The sequence below is a fragment of the Macrobrachium rosenbergii genome, chromosome 54 (assembly GCF_040412425.1).
Source record: "Macrobrachium rosenbergii isolate ZJJX-2024 chromosome 54, ASM4041242v1, whole genome shotgun sequence".
In the NCBI taxonomy this organism is placed as follows: Eukaryota; Metazoa; Arthropoda; class Malacostraca; order Decapoda; family Palaemonidae; genus Macrobrachium; species Macrobrachium rosenbergii.
In genome coordinates, this window is record NC_089794.1 from 27,405,156 (window position 1) to 27,428,954 (window position 23,799).

Sequence of the window (23,799 nt, forward strand, 5' to 3'; positions counted from 1 at the left end):
AGCATTATACGGAGACCACCGAAAGAAAGATCTATTTTCGGTGGGCTTGATCATACGCTGTAGCCGCTGTACAGAAAAGTCGATTGCGTCGAAGAAACTTCGGCGCATTTTTTGCTTGTTTTCTCTAATAGCAGACCTCTTCCTGATTACAACCCTGAAACAATTAACCTTGTATTTTAGTAATTTATTGATATTTTCACCTTTTCATCTATTAATTTATTCATTCATGTGTTTAGTTTTCTAATAACTGACCTCTACTTTCTGTACTTCCGATTAACTTCTTTCAAATGAACACGATGTTCTTTGGAAGCTTGAATTTCAAGTCAGTGGCCCCTTTGGTGGGCTTGTTCCATACGAACAGGGGTTCATCTTCTGAATAATAATAATAATAATAATATAATAATAATAATGCTAATAATAATAATAATAATAATAATAATAATAATGGATGGCGTTGCGATGGGCTAATTGTGTCCTCTTTGCAAATTTCTACATGGGCACTGTAATAAAAACCACAAATATATAGTAAATATTATACTATATAATGTGTGTGTTGATTTTATTCAGCACAGATTGTTTTCCACGTTAAATTGTGAATGTCTAAAAAATCCAATAATAATAATAATAATAATAATAATAATAAAGATTTCAGTAGAAATGGAACAATGGTCAGAACAAACTGAAGTTGACTGGGAAATGCATAATTAAATACATAGCTGGCAACCTTATTGTCGAGAGCAAACCATCAACCTATCACATTCACAACTGGTAAACACCGCCAGTCATTTTGAAAGCAAAGAGAAAGAAGAGGTGAAAGAGAGGTGGATGACGCAAGAATCGAACGAAGAGAGGAGTCGAGGAGTAATCTAGATAAAGAAGAGGCTGGGATTTCTCATAAAGCTGTGAAATGAGAGATGAACTAAGATCAAGCAGAGTTGCTTGTGGATGGAGAGAAAATTGAGACCAGAATTATTTGTGGACTGGGCGTGAGGGTGTCTTTCTTGTGAAGGTGCAAGCAGACGGAATGGGTTCCTGATAAAGGAGAAATGTAGAGAGAGACAGAGAGAGAAACGAACAATTGAGAGAGAGAGAATCCAGAGAGAAATGAGAGCTGTTAGAGAGAAGAGAGACAGAGAATAGAGAGAGAGAGAGAACCTGAGAGGAAATCAGAATAATGAAGAAATTTCAATTCTGTACCAAATGAATAAGGTCATTTTTTAAAAAAAGATTTTAACATACAAGCACAAATAAAGCAAGCAAAGCATTTGGTGAATAATTAAGAAAAAGAAGGGAATAGAGAGGGAGAGAAAGTGAGATAAAGGAAATCCGGATGATGAAGAAGCGTTTCATTTCTGTACGAAATGAATTGCAGCTTTCTGAAACACTTTGAACATGAATGTATAAAAGAAAGAGAAAGTGAGATAAAGGAAATCCGGATGATGAAGAAGGTTTCATTTCTGATTATTTGGTTGATGATAGAGAAGAAGAAGAAGAAGAAGAAGAAGAAGAAGAAGAAGAAGAGAGAGAGAGAGAGAGAGAGAGAGAGAGAGAGAGAGAGAGAGAGAGAGAGAGAGAGAGAGAGAGGAAATAATCCGAATGATAAAAGAGACGCTAATTCTGCATAAATTGAAATGGAGCATTTTTGAAACAAGTTTATCATAAACGTCTAAATAAAGCAAGCACAGTGTCTGGTGAATAATAAAGAACAAAAAAGAAACAGAGAGAGAGAGAGAGAAAGTGAAAGAGAAAGAGAGAGAAAACGAAAATCCGAATAATAAAAAAAAAATTTAATTCTGCACTAAAACATTGAAGCGTTTACAAACGGTTTTAACATACCCGTATAAATAAAAAGAACAGGTTATTATTGGAATGAATGCATGATTTCGTAAATCTTTCACAGAGGCAAGCACAGAACGAGAGAGGATATTAATACCCAGTGCTTTAGCAAGCGTCGCAAATTGGAATGGAGAATAAAGCGTGTAATAAAAATTGCAGGTTGATGAAGAATTTTTTTTCTTTTTGTAGGAGGTTAGTTCAGTCTTTCTTTCTTGACAAAGAAGTCAATGTAAAGATATATTATATATATGTGTGTGTGTGTGTGTGTGTAAATGTATATAATATATATATATATATATATATATATATATATATATATATATATATATATATATATATATATATATATATATATATACAGAAGAAGAATATAAGAGAAGAAGAAGAAGAAGAGGAGGAGGAGGAGGAGGAGGAGGAGGAGGAAAGGAGGAGGAGGAGGAGGAGGAGGAGGAGAAAACAGACGAAAGACGAGAAGAAGAAGAAGAAGAAAAGAAAGACGATAAGAAGAAGAAGAAGAAAAAGAAGAAGAAGGAGGAGGAGGAGGAGGAGGAGAAGACGAAGAAGAAGAAAACAGACGAAAGACGAGAAGAAGAAGAAGAAGAAGAAGAAGAAGAAGAAGAAGAAGAAGAAGAAGAAGAAAAGAGTAAACGAATCTGTTGCGAGGGCAGAAAACATCGTCACTTTTCAATTGGGGACTCGGACAGAAAATCAATAAGACCTTTGAGGGCGTATTAATAACCTGAGAAATACCAAAAGAGTTTTCCCTTTCATCTCACGCCCACAAAGAAGTTTTTCTCCTCTCTCTCTCTCTCTCTCTCTCTCTCTCTCTCTCTCTCTTGTATGCTCATGTGTTTCTCTCTAACGATATTCATCTCTCTTTCTCTCTCTTTTGTATCCCCATTTGTTCTCTCTCTCTCTCTCTCTCTCTCTCTCTCTCTCTCTCTCTCTCTCTCTCTCTCTCTCTCTCTCTAGCAAAAGATAAGAGAGTAGCATAAAATGAGAGATGTGAAGTTTCAAGTCACACAAATTTTTAAATCCCTCTCTCTCTCTTATATTCTCTCTGTTAAAAGATATGAAAGCAGCATAAAATGAGAGATGTGAAGTTTGATGACAAACACAAATTTTTGAAATCTCTCTCTCTCTCTCTCTCTCTCTCTCCTCTCTCTCTCTCTGGTAAAAGTTAAGGATACATTAGAAAACAGGGGATGTTAAATTTCGTACCAAACACAAATTTTAGAAATCTCTCTCTCTCTCTCTCTCTCTCTCTCTGTCTGATATGATCTCTAATACGAACTATAGCCAAACAAAAAAACTTAAGGAAGTGCTGTGCAATTTTACGCGAAAAAAACCCATATTATTTGCGTGACTTTCCTTACTCGCGTCAGACTGCATGATGAATCTTTGTTACAATCATCGTAAGCATATGCACCATTAAATTTTGTATATCCTCATAACTGAAGAATCTTTAGTTCCTCGGTTTTACTTATCATTAAAACAAAACAAGTAATAACTGCGCCGAAGTTTCTTCGGTGCAATCGAGTTTTCTGTACAGCGCATAATCAAGGCCTCCGAAAATAGATCTATCTTTCGGTAGTCTCGGTATAATGCTGTATGAGCCCAGGCCCATGAAGCTTTAACTAGTGCCCGGTGGTGGCCTGTCGTATATCGTTGCCAGAAGCACGATTATGGTTAACTTTAACCTTGAATAAAATAAAAACTACTGAAGCTAGCAGGCTGTAATTTGATATGTTTGATGAATGGGGGGTGGATGATCAACATACCCTCTAGCCTTAGTATTTTTTAAGGTCTTAGGGCGGACAGAAAAAAGTGCGGACAGCAAAAAGTGTGGACGGACAGACAAAACCGGCACACTAGTTTTCCTTTACATAAAACTAAGACTTATATTCTTCATTTACGCCAAAATCATATAACCTGTATAAACTGTTCCGTACTGAAATCTGATGATGATGTGCAATTAGAACCTCAAAAGTTCAAGCGAAGGTGCAATGCATTACTACCAGAAAACAATTTTCCTTGTATTTTAATAATTTATTGATATTTTTATCTATTTTATTCATTCGTTTGTTAATATATTTTTTTCTAATAACTGATCTCTTCTTTCCGAATTTCCTATTACCTTGTTATTTTTTTCGAATGAACGCCATATTCTTTGGAAGTTTGAATTTCAAGTCAGTGGCCCCTGTGGTGGGCTTGTTCCATATGAATGGGCTTCATATAATAATAATAATAATAATAATAATAATAATAATAATAATAATAATAATAATAATAATAATAATAATAATAATAATAATAATAATAATAATAATAATAATAATAATAATAATAATATTTCGCCTTTCTGCAATTCAACCATAAAACATTCAGTCAGTACAAAAATTTAAGAAACAACTAAGTCAGGTCCTTCCTACCCTACAGGAGAATCCAAAGGGCGTTGCCCTTGATCGTTTTTAGGATTCGCATAATGGGAACTCGATCCAGCACCTCTCGTCCGGCTCCAAAGTCGGATCTGAGGGCTTAAGTTTCAATAACCCAACAAATAGTCGAATTCATACAGAGAACGGCTTTTCGCTACCTTTTCCCCAAATTCTGCCTCTCTCTCTCTCTCTCTCTCTCTCTCTCTCTCTCACACACACACACAAATATCCAATGTCTTCTACTTTTCATTCAGAAACGCTCTCTCTCTCTCTCTCTCTCTCTCTCTCTCTCTCTCTCTCTCTCTCTCTCTCTCTCTTTCAATGACGTTGTCTCCACATTGAACCTCTCTCTCTCTCTCTCTCTCTCTCTCTCTCTCTCTCTCTCTCTCTCTCTCTCTTACACACACGCCCACATAAATATCCATGTTTCCTGTTTCTCATTCAGAAGCGCCCTAACCTCTCTCTCTCTCTCTCTCTCTCTCTCTCTCTCTCTCTCTCTCTCTCTCTCTCTCTCTCTCTCTCTCTCTCAAACCTTACTCAAAACAAAGCAGATGATGGACCTCCCTGCGTGTGTGTGTGTATGTGTGTGTGTGTGTAAAAGAGAGAGAGAGAGAGAGAGAGAGAGAGAGAGAGAGAGAGAGAGAGAGCAGACGCTTGGTTGTAAACTCTTTAACATTCCTTTTGTGACCCCTTAACAGTCACAAGAAATCCCTTTAAAACATGCATAATAAAATATTAATAAAAAAAATCCCTTTAAAATGGCATCATAAAATATTATTAACAATAAAAAAAATCCCTTTAAACAGTTATCTTAAAATATTAACAATAAAAAGATCCCTTTAATAGAGGCATCATAAAATATTAATAATAAAAATATAAACCCCTTTAAAACACGCATCATAAAATATTGTTATTAATACTAGTAATAAAACAAATCCCTTTGAAATATGCATCATAAAAAATTGTTATTAATATTAACAATAAAAAAATTCCTTTCAAACATGCGTCATAAAATATTAATATTGACAATAAAACAAATCCCTTTCAAACAGGCATCATAGAATACCAATATTTAACCATAATAAAATAAACCCCTGTCAAACAAACATCATAAAATAGTATTATTAACATTAACATCAAAACACATCACTTCAAAACATGCATCATAAAATATCAATATTAACAATAAAACATGCATCACACAACATAGTTATTAATGTTAAGAACAAAACAAATCCCGCTCAAACAGGCATCATAGAATATTCAGAGGCGAACCACACTGTTCTCTCCAAACTCCGGCTAGACAAACGAAAGCCCGGTTTTATTTATTCCTCTCGGGAAGGATTCGTGCTCAAGAGAGAGTTACGGACAATTCAGCCATTTCACCCCCTTCCGTTTTTACTTTTTTATTTCTCTACTTCAAAAAAAAGGGGGGTTTATTGAAGATTTTTTTTTCCGGATGAATTTATTATCATTAATAAGGTTGTGTTTTCGGTGGTGCTCGTTTGCGGTTATTTTCTACAAGTTTTCTTTGACCTTGAATTAATTTTCAAGGTCAAAGGTCATTTAAAAAAAGGAGGTTTTTTGACATCTTTTCCGGATTAATTTAATATTATTTAATATTTGTCGTAAGGTAATATTTTTGGTGTGCTTATTTGCTATCGTTTTTCTAAAAGTTTTTAAAATTTTGTTTAATTTTCAAGGTCAAAGGTCATCTAGGGGTCAAAACTGAAAATGTTGTTCACTTGCATCTTAGATACGACGATTGATGAAGGAATCTCGTTTTCCAAATTTTGTTAATTTTCTGAGAGACTAATTCACATTTCGAGGTATTGTTTTTTAACGTGGAGAGAGAGAGAGAGAGAGAGAGAGAGAGAGAGAGAGAGAGAGAGAGAGAGACTATTTCACATTCCGACGTACCGTTTTTGAAGATTGAGAGAGAGAGAGAGAGAGAGACTTTTTCGCATTTCGACGTACCTTTTTGAAAATTGAGAGAGAGAGAGAGAGAGAGAGAGAGAGAGAGAGAGAGAGAGAGAGAGAGAGAGAGAGAGACTATCTGGACTGTGAGGGAGTCAGAGGTTAAAGCAAAACTATCCTCTCTCTCTCTCTCTCTCTATCTTTCACTGCAGTCTCGAAAAAGGTCGAAGTTGAAACGCATTGGCGTATATATAAATATAAATACGCAGGTGTTACGCTTTCGTGGGATATCGGTTTAAACTGGGCTTTACATAATATTCTCAGTTCAATGCTGTCACTCACACTAGCCTTTTTTTTTTTTTTATTTTAAAGTTGGTATCTTCATTTTATATTTAATAAAGATTTTTCCTTTGTGTTTTTTTAATTCTTTAAAAAAATTCTTAAAGTTGGTTCGTTCATTTTATGTTTAATCCAGATTTTTTTCTTTTTTATTTATTTTATTTTGCAGTTGGTATTTTTATCTTATATTGAATCCAGATTTTTTAACTTTTCTTTAAAAAAATTCCTTAAAGTTGGTATTTTCCTTTTATATTTAATCCAGATTTTTTCTTTTTATTTTATTTTATTTTAAAGTTGGTATTGTCATTTTATATTCGACCCAGATTTTTCTTTGTGTTTTTTAATTCTTTAAAAAATTTTTCTTAAAGTTGGTATTTTCATTTTATATTTAAAGATTAAACATTTTTTTCTATTTTTATTTTATCTTACTTTTGGTATTTTAATCTTATATTGAATCCAGATTTTTTCTCTGTGTATTTTGAAATTGGTATTTTCATTTTATATTTAATCCAGATTTTTTCTTTTCATTTTATTTTATTTTACAGTCGGTATTTTAATCTTATATTGAATCCAGATTTTTTCTTTGTGCTTTTTTAATTCTTTCAAAAATTTTTCTCTTAAAGTTGGTATTTTGATTTTATATTCAACCAAGATTTAAATTTTTTTTTTTATTTATTGTGGTTGCTTTACTCATTTGGCTGTAGTCATAATGCCTGCTATATGTATGTGATTGGGGCATGGGATATTGTAGCGATTTATGTCCGTACTTTCCGTCCGTACTTTTTGTCCGTCTTTCCGAACCTTTGTCTGTCTTCTCGTCCTGATACCCGTACTTCTGTCCATACCTCTGTACGTGCTTTCTGTCCGTCTTCTCGTCCGTACTTGTACGTACTTTCTGTCCTTACTTTTGTGTCCGTATTTTCTGCTCGTCTTCTCATCCGTACTTTTCCGTCCATAATTTCTGTCCGTTTTTTCGTTCGTACTTTTCTGTCCGTTTTTCCTCCCGTACTTTCGGTCCGTACTGTCTGTACTTTAATTACCAATACAAAATTTATAAGAAAAACATCAATTAATATCTAATTTTGTCTTGTTTTATCTTGTTTTTTGATCTTCTCTCTCTTTCTCTCCTCACTCTCTCTCTCTCTCTCTCTCTCTCTCTCTCATTTATTTGATGCCGTCGGCAAAACCCATGTCATGCTGTCAATTCATTGTAGTGGAGCGAGATGAAATTCATCTCTCTCTCTCACTCTCTCTTTCTGTTTCGGTGGAGTCATTTATCCGTTTCCCTTTAATGGAAGTCGGCTTGCTCTCTCTCTCTTGTATTCTCATATGTTTCTCTTTATAACGAAATCTCTCTCTCTCTCTTTGTATTCTCATATGTTTCTCTTTATAACGAAATCTCTCTCTCTCTCTCTTGTATTCTCATAAGTTTCTCTTTAACGAAATCTCTCTCTCTCTCTCTCTCTCTTTTGTATTCTCATACGTTTCTCTTTAACGAAATCTCTCTCTCTCTCTCTCTATCTTTCTCTTGTATTCTCATATGTTTCTCTTTAACGAAATCTCTCTCTCTCTCTCTCTCTCTTGTATTCTCATTTATTTCTCTTTAATGAAATCTCTCTCTCTCTCTCTCTTGTATTCTCACATGTTTCTCTTTAACGAAATCTCTCTCTCTCTCTCTCTCTCTGTCTCTCTCTCTTGCATTATCATATGTTTCTCTTTAATGAAATCTCTCTCTCTCTCTCTCTCTCTTGTAAGTCCCAAAGGTGTTTCTCTTTAAATGTCAGATTTAATGGACTCTAACTCTCTGTCTCTCTATTGTTCCCACAATGTAATAATATAATAGCAATACACTAAAATCTTTTAAAAGCAAACATGGCATTTATAATTTCTCTATATATATATCTTATATATATATATGTTTATATTATATATATATATATATATATATATATATATATGTATTCTATTTATATTTATATATATATTATATATATATATCTATATATATATATATATATCTTGTATTATATACATATGTTTAGGGACAAGTAAAAAGTAACCTTAATCATTTTAACTCTCTCTCTCTACATCAATACGGATAACAGAAATGGCGTGAGTATGAAAAGGAGAATTCTTGGACGCCAGGGAACTTAGGCCTAGCAATCAAAAACGCCCAGGATGCAATAAAAAGATGGAAATGTAGACATTAAAATGTAGGAACAACAAGCTTCTTTTGGGAGATAGATCAGAATTTAAACTTCTAAATGTGTATTATATACATATATACGTTCCTCTGTACTGTCCCAGTAGTCCTTTAACTTGAACATCCTAACGGCCGTCTGTAAGGATTAATAATAACCAGAGCACTTCGTCATTTCTCCTGCAACCCTTCGATGCTCGTCTCGGACACAGAAACCGGAAAAAAATATAAAATGGAGTTCTGCTTTAAGCGAATATCAGGTCGCCGCCTATTTTCTCGGCCGGTTAATGAAATGAGTCAGCTCGTCCTGTAAGGTCGGGGATGAACTGAGTCCACAAGGTGGATTCTTAAATGGTCAGATTTAATGGGGGAGGAGGATTCGTGGAGTAATGTCTTCCATATTGTTCCCTGACATCCTAGACCTAGGAGAATGGACTGCTCATGTCAAAATGATGTTGGCAGAGATTTTCTTAAAGGAGTGTTTAAATATTAAAAAACATATGTAATGTATTTATAATACTTTGCGTTTATTTTGATACCTAGCTGCAGGCATATATATACTGAAATACAGATACAAATATATAAATATAATAACTTAATATGTATATGTATATATATATATATATATATATATATATATATATATATATATATATATATATATATATATATATTTAGGGACAAAAAAAAACAACCTAATATAATTGATAAATTGTATATTTTAAGACATAAAAATATACAAGAAAGGATAAAAAAATGGCTTTCGACCGTTTGAAAACAGAATTCTTCAGACTGAATCAAAATACTTAGTTTTTCTTATTAAAAACGCCCACGTTTAATAAAAATTTTGGTGATAGTCGATTAAAATGAAAACATCGAACTCTCTTTCAGTGTGGACTAAACTTTAAATGTAATGGCAGTTTCTCTGTATCTGTGGGCCAACCGTCGTGATCTTCTTAATGGCTGTCGTTTAATAATACGGTGTTCATCACGGGTGACTGGGTTCGGTTCGTCTCGGACACAGAAACCGAAAAAATATAAAATGGAGTTTCTGCTTTATAGCAATAAAAGGTGGCCTATCTTCTAGACACCGATGCTGAAAGTCGTTCTCAGCCACGAACCTGTAAAGGTCACCCGTGAACTGAGATATCCACACGAGGAGGAGGAGGGGGCGGAAAGAAGATCACGACGGTGGTGTGGAGGAGGAGGACTGATTACATGGAGTAATACCCACACTGAAAGTTTGTTTCGATGTCCTTAGACCTTGGAGAATGGACTATCACATGTCAAAATGATGTTGGCAGAGATTTTTTAAAAGAAAACTAGTATTTTGATTATTATGAAGAGTAGAAAACATATGTAAACGTATTTCGAAAGTAATACTATTGCGTTTTTTTGATCCCCTAGCTGCAGGCATATATTTACTGAAATAAAAATACAATTTATCAATTATAATAACTGTAATATTTAATCATTATTTTATATCACAATATATATGCTATATATATATATATATATATATATATATATTATATCGTGTGACTTGTATATATGCCCCCTGTGCTTCTCACACCAAGTTCCGAACCTTTAAAGTATGATAGGATATTATAGGCCTAAGCATGGTTTACACAGCCTCATGACTCATATTCCCCCGTCTGCGCTCTGTTTCCCCTACCAGCCCTAGTAGTTCGATTCAATAGTCCCAAGGATTATTCATTAAACCTAAATAACTATAAAGTTCAAAATAAGCTTCATAAATGAGCTGTTCAAATGTCAATGGATGACACAAGGACTGAACCTAAATATCTGGTAAATAACTCGTGAGGCTTTTTTCCCCTTTACAGATTAGTTCTGGTCTTATATTTACTTTCCGGGGCTACTTTTGAAAATGTCGCTCGCTCTTTATTGTTTAAAGAAGTTACTTCGTTGACGTAGGCCTAGTTGACACAGCTTCGAGCCGCTAGGCCCACTCGAGTGACAGGAAAAGGAAGGGAAACTTGTAACTATAACGCCAAAGTAAAGCAAAGAAACCAAGATGTGAACAAAAAACATACACACAAAAACATAGGCAACCTCTTTCCAGGACAGAGCTAAAAAAAAAACTCATTAGGCAATGTGTGGTAAATGTTACATCGTGAGATCAACACAGGCATCACAGTACACAGTAAACATTAAAAAACACTTAGGCTACTTTGCATAAAGTATTCGCAAAATACGGAAGCTACACATATATTCATGTAAATGACCAATACTTAAGAATGCCTCACAATATCTCCCCCCCCCCAAAAAATAAAAAAAAAAAAAATACTGGGGAGCTGCTTTACCTTAATGTTTTGTGTAAATCACCATGTTGCCATTCTTAGTCGTTTGAAAGTAAATGTTAACGGCCGGAGTTTTATTCTTTAAAGTTCTATATCTATAATGAAAATCATTTATATTTAATTCAAATTCTTGATAACTTATACAAATATGCCTATGCAGGAGAAATCCATTGCGGTTTACGATTAAAATATTACGATAACGTTGATAAAAATACGACCATTAAAGTCTTTGGTACGATAGTTGGGGCACGTCGACCTGCCACCCATTCAGTTCTGTCAATGGTCAGTGTAGTATTTGGTTGTGAAGTGTTACATGTCCTCTGTTTTCCTAGACATTATAGGTTTATTATAGACCTAAAGCTCCCAGATATATCTTTAATATACGATATAAAACCATTTATGAAACTGAACTCCCTTTGTGACTATACGAAGGGGATGGTTGCCGCCATGACAGGTCGAAGTGGTAACTACGAAAGTTTTAACATTTTCATCTTTGGGAAGATTGAAAACAAAGGCAGGGGAGATTTGTCTTCATCGGCACTTGAAAATCAAGCAGGCACTTTATAAAGCACCTCATAACGTGACACGGAAGTTAAATGAAAGAAACGGAAGCGTAGAATTCAGGGGAAGACAAAGGAGAAAGGTTAGTTTAGTGCACACTAACAGTAGTAACGGTTTATTGTACTTTTGTACCTGCCTGCAATAACATTCGATTAAATTTCACATTCTTTCTATCCGCATATTCAAATTATATCTCTTTAGGCCTACCATTTAAACGGTTTCCCCAAAAGAGCTAAGGCTATGTCAGTGGTTTCCCGACTATCCGGCAGGTTTAGACGAGGCAAGAACATATTTAAATATTTTCAAAGCATTTGAAAGGCTAAAGTATCGTTAAATCAACTGATTATGCTCCCTTGAAGACGACAGCCTTAATCAAAACAAAAGTTACAAATAAACTTTTTTCTTTGGAAAGCCCTAAAGGCTGAAGCGTGGAGCCAGTATAGGCTATGTAGGCCTAATTGTCAACCACCAATTGTTACACGTTCACCAATTTTAGTACAGCTAAATCAACACTAGAATTGCCATTTCCTGTACAACATAGAGTATATATACAATATAAACAATGTAACGCATAAAGGCTTATGTATAGACAGATTACTAGCCTACACCTTAAAATTAGTGTCATGCATTAGGCCGACATACCTTGGCTTATACATTTAGCATGTCAGCTCTGCAACCAGTCAGTAACCGTCTTGGTGGTGCAGTTAGTTATGTTCCTCTTCGAATCTCACTCATAATATACATATATAAAACTTTTCCGTGGTAATAATTACGTCTTCTATATCACTGGCCCAATTCACTCGTAACCGTCACCGTAATGGCGGGTTTGGGGCGAGGGCTACAGTCGTACCAACCTCTCCGTGGTATATATGAAACTTGATACCGAGTACTAATTGTTCCTTGAGATCACGTGAGGTTTGCAATCCTGTTGTTATCGTCCATTTGAGAAAATTGAGTTTGATGGGTAATACAACACTAAATTGGCCAAATTTCTTACAGAAATAAAAGTTTGTTTTCTTGTATCTCTAGTTAATGCTGTTGTTTACCACATTTTACATCGGTTTTCCCCAAAACTCGTAAAATGAAAAACCGGTTTTACCCCAAACTAAATTTTACGGAATAGGCCTATGTGCTCCTGGACTGGGAATACGTGACTTGAGTTTTAGTGGAGCTGTAGGTAATTTAAATGTGTAAAGAATAGGCAGTACGGTAATTTGATAGTACAATGGCCCTAATAGGATTAATTGAATTAAAGGGTGCTTACTTGCTTTAGGGTTCCCCTGCACATTCCACCCTTACACCACTCTGAAAGAGTCAGGTCAGAAATCACTATTTTATATATATATATATACATATATATATATATATAATCATATATATATATATATATATATATATATATATATATATATATAGAGAGAGAGAGAGAGAGAGAGAGAGAGAGAGAGAGAGAGTTACGTATGAATATAATTTCTATCGCCTACAATTTTACTCAATAGAATCCACTCTCAGATTGAACACGTATGTTAGACCTTTGTTACTCAATACTTCCAAACTATTTTGTTTGTGGTTTAGAGTAGTTACCTTATCTCAAAACGTATTTGACAATAATAAATGATGTCCTTCCTTGCTTAAACTAGTTAAGAAGTCTCAATAGCTGCTTCAATACGAGACTACCACCAACATTAACACGCGTATATATTCTCCAACAGCCTGCTTGTCATACGAAGCCATTGTCAGATTTTTCTGCAAAAATTTTACCGTCATGTAAAGCACTCGCTTCGTGAGATATAGAGGCGGGTGGCAATTTTCGCTAGTGAAATTATTGTGAATTAGTTTATCCAAAGTGCTGATCGCCTTTCTTAGCTTACTCTCCAGATGTTTCATTGAGCGCTAGACCTACCTTCATCGGAATGCTTATTTCTGTGTTCGCTTTACATAAGCATGAAGGTCTCTCTCTCTCTCTCTCTCTCTCTCTCTCTCTCTCTCTCTCTCTCTCTCTCTCAAATTTTTATATACTTTTTTATAGGCAATTTTTTCGTTCTTAGGGAATATTTAACTAATTTTACATAGCGAATCGCAATATATCCTTCGTACCATGCCCTTACATATATATACATATATATATGTATAGATATATGTATATATATGTATGTGTGTGTGTACATACAGTATACATAGAGATAGTCACCTTAAAACCAGTCCCCAAGGAAAACATAACCATTAAAGAGAGCAATGAACAAGTAAAGTGCCCTAGTCTACTCGGCCCCACACCTGAAGGCTTTTGCTTGCGTACGCGATAGCTGTGTATATTAAAATCGTGCAGGAAGGAGGGAGATAGTTCATGAATAAGTAAAAAGAAAGTGGGTGCTTCTCTCTCTCTCTCTCTCTCTCTCTCTCTCTCTCTCTCTCTCTCTCTCTCTGCAGAAATTGAGGCTGCATTTCTCGGATGAGCTTTGGACGCACGTGGGGAAAAAATCCAATCTCGAAGGAAGAGCTTTTCAGGGTGGGGAGGTTTAGAGGTGGGGTGGGAAGTGGATTGGAGTCCTCCTGCTTTCCCATCTCCTGTGTGTTCGTCCGTGAGCTTTCCTTATATATATATATATATATATATATATATATATATATATATATATATATATATATATATATATATATATAGTATATATACTCTGTATATACAGTATATACATATATATATTATATGTAATATATATATATATATATATATATATATGTATATATATACTGTACATATATGTACATATATATGTGTATGCATGTATATAGATATATATATGTATGTATGTATATGTATACATATATTAAATATGTTATCAATAATTTCTCAGTTGACCTCAAAAATGAAATATGGACCTGATGGTTAGTTGACTGTGGATGGTTGGATCAATTGTGAAAAACTGCGTGGGGTTAGCAGTCTCATCTCAAGAAGATTTGTAGGGAACTGGAAGTTCAGTGCCATCTGGAGTCACCAGATGGCATTCCATTTTTTTTATCAAGTATTTTGGGCTGAGGTTGCTAGACCTACGACCTTCCCAAACCCGGATATTGGCCATACCTGTCGATTAACTGCCTGGTACACAATTCACTGATTAGGTCAACGAAGGCATTAAGGCAATTAGCAAAATACCCCTGAAACGTTCTGAAGCTTTTAGTAATTGTATCCGTTACCTGATACCAACCAGTTCGCCACAAAAATTTTGTACATATATATATATATATATATATATATATATATATATATATATATATATATATATGTGTGTGTGTGTGTGTGTGTGTGTGTGTACAACATATATATATATATATATATATATATATATATATATATATATATATATATATATATATACTGGTTACTTGTAAACAGATACGTATTACTTGTTAAAATAACCATATACAAAATAACTATATATATATATATATATATATATATATATATATATATATATATATATATATATATTGTATATATATACTGTGGGTAATTTAAATGTGTAAAGAATAGGCAGTAGGGTAATTTGATAGTACAACTACATACGATTTTTGTTAAAAAAAAAGTGGCCATTAGATTCTATACATTCATATATGTATAGTATGTATATATATGGTAATTGAATTGAGGGTAAAAGTTGAGTGCTTTTTTACTAAGCATATATAAATAACAGTTAAACATTATCAAAATAATTAATCATAATTAAATATCTTAATACTTTTAAATTTAATTCTAAAAACCTGATCTAGATATGTACATATATATACACATATGTATACACATATACACACACTCCCTGTAAACAGCTATTAAGAAAATTCGACATCATCATCATCATCATAACCATCAACTTCATCACTTGTTTACGTGCGAGACATTAAACGCGATAGGTATGTTAATCAGCAAAACATAAACTGTCATGCAAAGATAACCACGTCAGTCTTGCTCGTACGTCTCTTCTCTCTCTCTCTCTCTCTCTCTCTCTCTCTCTCTCTCTCTCGGCAGAAGAAGGAGAAGGAGAAGAAGGAGACGGAAAAGGAGAAGAAGAAGAAGGAGAAGGAGATCGTCATGCGCCCGCGTTGTTTGCGGACGAACCTTTCTGAATAATGTCCGAATGTCAGCGTCCCGGAGAAACACATAAACAGGGAATTGCATTTGGTCCTCGGTATACCATCCCCCAGCCATACCACACCCCAGACTCCCCAGCGTTACTAACCCACCCCCAGCCCTTACTGACTCCCACCTCTCATCCCATCTCCCATCCCTCTCCTCCGTCCCAAGCCTCTGAACATACGCTGCACCTACCTACCTACCCACCTTTCTCTCTCTCTCTCTCTCTCTCTCTCTCTCTCGTGGCTCTCTTTCGCTGGGGAGGTCACTCTTTAAGTTGCCAGCATGCAAATAGCGGAAGAAAGGGCTGGGGGATAACGCGTAAGGAGCATTCGAAGCCGATTAAAGTCGGAAGGCCTAAGTTTTTCGACGCATTCTGGCGACTGAACTATTGGGTGCACCTGCGAACGAACGTACGATAACGGACAAGAACGTGTAATGTATACACATATATAGGCCTATATATGTGTGTATGTTTGTATATGTATATATATATATATAAATATATATATATATATATATATATATATATATATATATATATATATATATATATATATATATATATATATATATATATATATATATATAAGCGCCTTTCCCCTTTGGGATGACTCCAGAAAAAGCTAGTTAACTGGTTCTCATCAAGCCCTGGGATGAGGTTGCTAGGTCCATAATCTTTCCAGTTACGACCCATCACAACCGACTGTCTACAGGTATCTGATTGAATGCTTAACTCAATTAGTACACCACGAATTTAAATAGACCGTAAGACAAACATTCAGACCAAGTGTTTGACAGTGTTTCAAATTAATCTGTAGGCGACACTTGCTTGCCACTTGAGGCATTGGGATACTAACGCTCGATAATCCCCTTAATATCTTTTGCCTTGAAACTCAACGAGAGTATTCTTTCTACTCTCAATGGTTTCTTATTCACCAGTTGGCTATAGTAGATAATATTCTGAATGAAAGTGAGCGAAGGCCTTCGTAATGCTCTATATAATTTGTAAATCACCAAATGGCTGGTGGTAGGCCTGTATGATTTGTTTGACACAGACCTATAGGCGTTTACTGCTGAAGAGCAGAAATGAAATTAGTTACTGAGCCTCAGGGTTTTAAATGTGCGCTACGGTAGATGTAATCAAGAAGAGAGGACAACATATGATGAGAGTGAGGTTAAGGAAAAAAGCAAGGCATCAAGAATGTGTGTGTGTCAGGTTGGATGACTGAACAGGATCATAAATTAGTTCGTGGACAAAACAATTGACGTTGAATGTAATTCCTGCAAAAGTTATGATGATCAGTGTATACAGGGGTGGAAAAAGGAGACAGCATAAGAGAAAGTTCCTGAGAGAAGTGGGTGAGAGCTGGTGTGCATTTGATATGAATGCAGAGATGAATATTAAAGAAAGACTTGGTGAAAATTGTATTCTTGGTCTGCATGGGGTGAATGAGACTGGAAGCAACATTCTGTAAAAGTGTTCTGAAATGTTTTTGAATATTCGTAATAGGCTTAAAATATATATAAACACTGTTGCAAAATGGAAAAAAGAAAAGTGGAATGAGTGAAATTAATCTGAGGACATATGTATAAGTAACGGTTGACGATATTAGACACAACTGGGATATCCCAAAGTTGAGAGATACCAGGATAGGATTTTATAAGTGAGATGCTGCACTGTTGTGAAACCCGTTAAGTTTCTTGGCTAACCGTGATATGACAATCCTATCGTAATTAAGATAGTGTGGAATAGTGGCGTTGGCTGGCTGACCAGGTTGTGTAATGTATAGCTGGATAAGGGAAAAGTTCCCAAAGTAATGGTTAGGAAGAAGAATGATAATACATTCTGTTTAGTGAGAAAGCGATAGAAGTGAATGTCATTATCATAAGTGGTGTTGTTACTTTGTTTTGTTAAAAGGGTTTTAGGAAAAATGAGAAAACAGTGAAACCTGTATTCTGAATATATGGACTACGAGAAAGTGTAGTTTATGGACAACTAAGATTCGATCCGTCATTAGGAATTGATATGAAATATAATTACTTAATATCTTTTTTTATTTATATAAAAATCAGCTGGGATAAACAAGATTTCCTAAGACATAAGACATTGGAATGAACACCATATTCTTTGGAAGCTCGAATTTCAAGTCAATGGCCCCTATGCTGGGCTTGTTCCATAAGAATAGAGTTCATCTTCTGAATAATAATAATAATAATAATAATAATAATAATAATAATAATAATAATAATAATAATAATAATAATAATAAGTCTTTACCTCCCTGCAACCTCGCCTCTTATTTTTGCACAACCCGAAACTAATCTCGACCTCGACCTCGATGTCTTTCATTAAAAAGAAAAATAGATTTACTTCTGAATACTTTTTCCGAATGAAGTTTTTTTTTTCAAGAGAGAGAGAGAGAGAGAGAGAGAGAGAGAAACGACAGAGTCAGCAATGAAGTGTTGTTATACCAAGCTCAGGTCCCCGTGGGCGTGTATGCAACGCTTTTTGCAGTCAGCCACGCGAATAAAATGAGAAACGTACTTAACTTTCCATGTTTATTTTCTTGGAAATAATTTGCGTGGTGGGGTTTTTTAGGCAGGAAAAAATATGAGTGCTTTTAGACTTGAATTTTTATTTATTTTTTTTTTTTACCGATTCGGCTGGGACGAATGATGTAATAAGGGTCGAATTCAAATGAGCTTTTCTAAAGTATGATATGCGTCAATGGATTTCCGCAAATTTTATATTTGATATAGAATTACATAGTAATTTCTATTTTAAAAGTGGTATATCTTATTATCACTTATAAAACCGTATAGTTCATTCTCATTATTACTTAAAAATCAAACTTTTTTTCTCTACCCGTGATGTTTGCTTAGAGTGATTTGCAAGAAGTAAGAAGTGCTAGGTCACGGAAGCTTGTAAGAATAGCAAGATTCTCATAGTTAAGAAAACAAGAGGAGCTTCACAAATTTGATTAAAAGTAGAATATCAAGAGATGTAAAAGTTTAATTATACATCATAATTTCTACAAAAATTACGTGTTTTTCTTAATTTTTATTTTCGTTTTATTTATTATTATCTAGTAAAGAGGTTCATAATATTAATGGCCAAATTAAGCTGATGCCTTACTAGATACTCAGACTTGGAAGGCGAAGATTGCTAAAGACTTATAAAGTCACATTCAGAAGGAAGTTTATGGGAAGATTAAGTAAAGAAAAAATGTAAATTTTGCTATGAATTACTCAGATGAATGGCCTTAGCACTGAAGCACCTATTCAGGTTCTTGGGAGACGATGTGTATAATACAGGTAGTTTTTTTTTCCTTTAAATTTCCGATAGGTACATTATAATTTTAGGTATCCTTTGCATGTTTATTTGTTAAGCTTGATTACACAAAACGTTGTGTGGATTTAGACGAAAATTTGACCAAAGAAAAACTTTTATTAGGAGGTTTCGTGGAAGTTTATGGTAACAGAAACAATTTATTATTATAAATCAGTGTTAGGAGTTGAAATTTAATGCCATTTTAGTAAGAATTGATATGACTAATGTTAATAAGAAATATTAAATGTTTATGTGATTACTTTTGATAGGAACTAAATAATATTATGATTAATGTTGATAAGAAACACTAAATATTATTATGATTAATGTTGATTAGAAATACACATTCATTTTCAGTTTTGCTGCGAAAGGGGAAAGGTATCAATTTCATCTGAGTCTTGATGAATAATACGTACACAGCTGGTGAAATCCGGATTACAGAAAAAAAAGCAATGTTTAATACCCCTCGGTAATGGAAAACGAAACTTGCCCTTCTTTTTAAATCAACACTGTGAGTGTGAGCAATAATATGTATATGTATATGTATATATATATATATATATATATATATATATATATATATATATATATATGTGTGTGTGTGTGTGTGTGTGTGTGTGTGTGTGTGTGTATACACATACATTCATAAATACATGAAATTTTATCGCATCACCGTGAGCTTTTTATTCACAAATATGGAGCTACAAATACCATTTAACATCCTAATTCGCTCTACCTCGGAAATAATACCGAAGGAGAATTATAATTATATATATAATATATATATATATATATATATATATATATATATATATATATATATATATATAATATATATATATATATATATATATATATATATATATATATATATATATATACATATATAGAGTTGTTGTTGTGCTCCATTTTAGCCTGACTCCTGATGTAGGGATTTTCATTTTCTCTGTTTTTAGCCCTGAAGACGGGATTCGTATTCCCGAAACGTTGGTGATGGAAATGAATGAATTTATAACTGGAAATTCTGAAGTTTCTGCTGGCCATATTGTTCCTATTATATATATATATATATATATATATATATATATATATATATATATATATATATATATATATATATATATAATCTGAAACAACATGAAGCGTAATAAAAACTTGAAGTCCAGTAACGAAATCCGGAAAGACAAACAAAGGTATTAACTAGCGGGCACGCATAAAACTTCCACAGCGTTTTGTAAACAAAGAAATTCGAAAGAGAGAGAGAGAGAGAGAGAGAGAGAGAGAGAGAGAGAGAGAGAGACTCTTAGTGTAAAACCTGACGGAAATCTAACGTTTTTATAGTGGGACGTTTTAACTCTACTTCTTTATTTTGTTTTGTATTTCGTATTTTTTCTCAAAAAGTGGAACGCGTCGGAATTGAAGAATATATATCTCGTTTATAGAGTAGAGTTGGGAATGTGAGATTTGAGTGAGAAGAAGATGTAGGTTTTTTGAGTTGCTAAGTTGTTCTTGTGCATTTATTTATTTTTGTTTATTTTTAAATTTATTTATTTATTTATCGATTTATTTATTTATTGTAAGCGAACCGCTTACACTTAAGATTATCGGCGAAATAATTGTGCTTATTTTCGCGTATTAAATTTCTGACCGTTCATATTGAAAAATGAAGACTAATATTATTGATAACATGAATACAAACTATTATTATATTAGAGTTATAACGTAGTTTTAAGCCTTATTTCCACAATGGAAAAAAAATCAATAAAAATATAAGCTTTAAAGACAGATTTTCTATAATGTCGAAATGAAAACTAACAATTTCGTTATATTAGAGGTGCAACACTGTTTTATGATTTATTTCCATAATGACAGAAAAAAGTTAATAAAAAGATAATAAAAAGACACAAAAAAAAAAATTTTTATTAGGTCCAAATACACTACCTTACGGCACTCCACATCTTGTAAAATGGACGTATCTTTGGACATTATCATAGAGATGGAGAACTTCATGTTCCCCAAGAGTCGTTTACCTCTCTATCGCCTCTCTAAGCTCGAGAGAGATACAATGGAGAGAGATCTAATGCTCACTCTGCATGCAAACGTCTCTTTGAAAGGTAGCAGCTTGATAAATGCACCGGATTTAAAGTAAACTCTGAGGTGAGAGGAGAGAGAGAGAGAGAGAGAGAGAGAGAGAGAGAGAGAGAGAGAGAGAGAGAGAAAGTCTTTCATGACGTTTTGTCTTTTGTTCGGGAGAGAATGTTTGAAGAGAGAGAGAGAGAGAGAGAGGGAAAATTTTTCATAGAACGTTTCGTCTTTAGTTCCGAAGAGAATGTATTAAGAGAGAGAGATAGAGTCTTTAATAGAACATTTCGTCTGGTTCTGGAGAGAATGCATTAGAGAGAGAGAGAGAGAGAGAGAGAGAGAGAGAGAGAGAGAGTCTTTAATAGAACATTTCGTCTGGTTCTGGAGAGAATGCATTAAGAGAGAGAGAGAGAGAGAGAGAGAGAGAGAGAGAGAGAGAGAGAGAGAGAGAGAGAGAGAGTCTTTAACAGAATATTTCGTCTGGTTCTCAAGAGAATGTATTAAGAGAGAGAGAGAGAGAGAGAGAGAGAGAGAGAGAGAGAGAGAGAGAGAGTCTTTAATAGAACATTTCCTCTGGTTCTGGAGAGAATGCATTAAGAGAGAGAGAGAGAGAGAGAGAGAGAGAGAGAGAGAGAGAGTCTTTAACAGAACATTTCGTCTGGTTCTGGAGAGAATGCATTAAGAGAGAGAGAGAGAGAGTCTTTAATAGAACATTTCCTCTGGTTCTGGAGAGAATGTATTAAGAGAGAGAGAGAGAGAGAGAGAGAGACTTTAATAGAACATTTCGTCTGGTTCTGGAGAGAATGTATTAAGACAGACAGACAGACAGACAGACAGACAGACAGACAGACAGACAGTCTTTAACAGAACATTTCGTCTGGTTCCGGAGAGAATGTATTAAGAGAGAGAGAGAGAGTCTTTCATATAACATTTTTTCTCATTTTTCCATTCCGAAGAGAATGTATTATGAGAGAGAGAGAGAGGAGAGAGAGAGAGAGAGAGAGAGAAAGAAAGATGAAAAGCAACCCCTCACTCTTTCATTTACACAGCAACTGGAAACAGCTGGTTGCACCATGCATTATTCATCATTCACGGCACTTGGACTGAATAATTTCCTCCTTGATCCTCTCGAGAGTTCAAATCACGAGGACACACCGCAAAGTAAAGGATTTTATTCTACACGAAAACTAATTATTCTTGCAGAGCACATCCGCTGCGCAAGTGTAATCTTGAGAACGTACTTTTCCGTTTTTCTCGGTAAAAATATTGTTACAATTCTTACTTCTTGCGTGCGACTTCTTTTTTTTTTTTTTTGGCGGGGTGGGGGTGGGGAGGGGGTTACGAATTGCGTTCATCAGCTCTAACATTTTCAGCTCATAACTTGGCAGAGAGAGAGAGAGAGGTTAGTTTTATATATATATATATATATATATATATATATATATATATATATATATATATATATATATATATATATATATATATATATATGCATATGTGTGTCTGTATATGTATATATGTGTGTGTGTTTGTGTGTTTATATGTGAGGGTGTGAGTCTGTACATGTTTTGTATATATATATATATATATATATATATATATATATATATATATATATATATATATATATATATATATATATATATATATATACGTGTGTATGTGCATATATATATATATATATATATATACATATATATACATATATATATATGCACATTTGTGTGTGCAATGCATGTATGACAGATATGAGAGAAAAAAGGAGGACGAGAGAGAGAGAGAGAGAGAGAGAGAGAGAGAGTGAGCTATCTCACTTTACCTAACCAAACGAACATTTTTCAAACAACATATTTTATAACTTTTAGATCGCATTTCCCAGTTGAAAACCGTTCTATATTTATTTTGTTTTGAACGCTCGGCTTTAGACCTAAATAAGCAGAAAATTATAGCTGGGTTGAATTCCGAGAACCGATACTGTTTAGTATACGTGTACTGTATGTTCCTTTTGTTATTTCATTTGCCTCCCTTGTTCATTCGTTGTTTTAAATCTCTCTCTCTCTCTCTCTCTCTCTCTCTCTCTCTCTCTCTCTCTCTCTCTCTCTCTCTCGCGCGCGTATACAAGTTTGGTCACTGGTCTGTATGAATTTGCTTCGTAAGTAAGTTGTCTGAAAGATTCATTCCATATGGAAGGTTGCTGATTTAGAATAATAATAATAATAATAATAATAATAATAATAATAATAATAATAATAATAATAATAATAATAATAATAATAATAATAATAATAATAATAATAATAATAATAATAATAATAATAATATTTTGTATGAGACCCACATTCAAGCACGTTATACTTAAATATAATTGGCACCCAAGTGTTGTTAATTTCACGAATAGCATCCCCAATTATATTCATTATACATCTCTCTGAGGATTTTAATAATAATAATAATAATATTGGATTTTTAAAACCAAAATATTCTTAATGTTTATTCGTACTTATGTTTAATCTGAAAACGCTGAAATTTACTACCATTGTTTTAATATCTTCTCCGCGAAACTACTAAAGCCCAAAAAACGCTGCCATTTTAGCCATTTCTTTCCCAATTCTTCGATGCCCCTTTGCCGGAACGCAAGAAAAACT

At 34.0% G+C, this 23,799-nt stretch overlaps 1 protein-coding gene across 2 annotated transcripts in view; it reads left to right on the forward strand.

Annotated features, from left to right (window-relative positions):
* Window positions 1-11,291: 11,291 nt before the first annotated feature.
* Sgf29 (SAGA-associated factor 29) overlaps window positions 11,292-23,799 on the forward strand; it is a 199,755-nt gene continuing 187,247 nt past the window's right edge. Inside the window, exon 1 of one of the 2 annotated variants that reach the window (XR_010851917.1) lies at window positions 11,292-11,694. The gene's annotated coding sequence lies outside the window, so the exon portion shown is untranslated. The remainder of the gene's footprint in view (window positions 11,695-23,799) is intronic. The other variant, XM_067097723.1, reaches the window with a different exon arrangement.